This window comes from Colobus angolensis, unplaced genomic scaffold, assembly GCF_000951035.1.
Source record: "Colobus angolensis palliatus isolate OR3802 unplaced genomic scaffold, Cang.pa_1.0 Scaffold39, whole genome shotgun sequence".
NCBI lineage: Eukaryota > Metazoa > Chordata > Mammalia > Primates > Cercopithecidae > Colobus > Colobus angolensis.
The window spans coordinates 4,684,435-4,685,631 of NW_012117265.1; positions in this window are offsets into that span (position 1 = coordinate 4,684,435).

Here is a 1,197-nt window from a genome sequence, read left to right on the forward strand (position 1 = left end):
AATCAGAATCTCACTTGGTCGCCCAGGCTGGAGTACAATGGTACTGTCTCAGCTCACTACAACCTCCACCTCCCAGGTTCAAGTGATTTTTCTGCCTTAGCCTCCCGAGTCCCTGGGATTACAGGCACGTACCACCACACCCGGCACATTTTTTGTATTTTTAGTAGAGACAGAGTTTCACCATGTTAGCCAGGTTGGCCTCAAACTCCTGACCTCAGGTGATCCGCCCGCCTAGGCCTCCCGAAGTGCTGGGATTACAGGCGTGAGCCACCGCGCCCGGCTAGGCAAGGATTTCTGAAGGCAGCGGTAAATTACAGAAAAAGCAGAAGCTATAGGCAAAATCATAAATCTATACATGGAGGTTAGACGCTGGTTTAGACCTAATAGGGCAAGGATGTCTTGAAGCAGGAGCATACGGGTTACAGGTAGATTCAAAGATTTTCTGATTTGTAATTGGTTAAGGAAAAGAAGCTTTGTTTAAAAATTTAGAGTCAGTAGGAAAATGTGAACGGGCTGAGGGAAGTGAGTTTCTCCAAGCCCCTCAGCAAGCAACTTAGCCCAAAGGACGCTGAAGCTCAGCCTTCACGTGCCCCTCCTCTGGGGTCTCTGAGCCAGCAGCTCCATTTGGTGGGAGTCCTCAGTGGGAGTCCCAGCCTCTGAAAGGCAACTCAGGGACGCATGTTAAGGCGTTATCTTTAGTTTCCATGGGGAAAGCAAGCATCTCTGGAACCTTAACTTCTTTGGCTGTTGGTTTAGGTTACTGTTACCTTCTTGTTTAACAAGTTCCTTATTTACTTTTGGGGCTAGCTGGATGCCTGGAATTTCCCTTAAAGGAACTTCAAGATTTTCCTTTATTTTCCCACTTGGGGCCCCTAAAAAAGGGAATTGCTGCTCCATCTCCAAGTTGGGGTCAGACATAGCTAGTCATAGGGCTTGACTGGAGTGAGGGGACAGGGATATGGCCAAGAGAGCACTGCCTGTCAAGGAAGCTGCGCAAGGAAAGCCCCTGCAGCAGGAGAGAGGCTGCCGTGCTCCCTGAACTGGGAACACAGGGATGGCTGAAGCTGAGACAAGAACAGGGAGAGAAGCCGGGTGCGGTGCCTCACGCCTGTAATCCCAGCACTTTGGGAGACCAAGGCGAGTGGGTCACCTGATACCAGAAGTTCTAGACCGGCCTGGCCAACATGGTGAAACCCC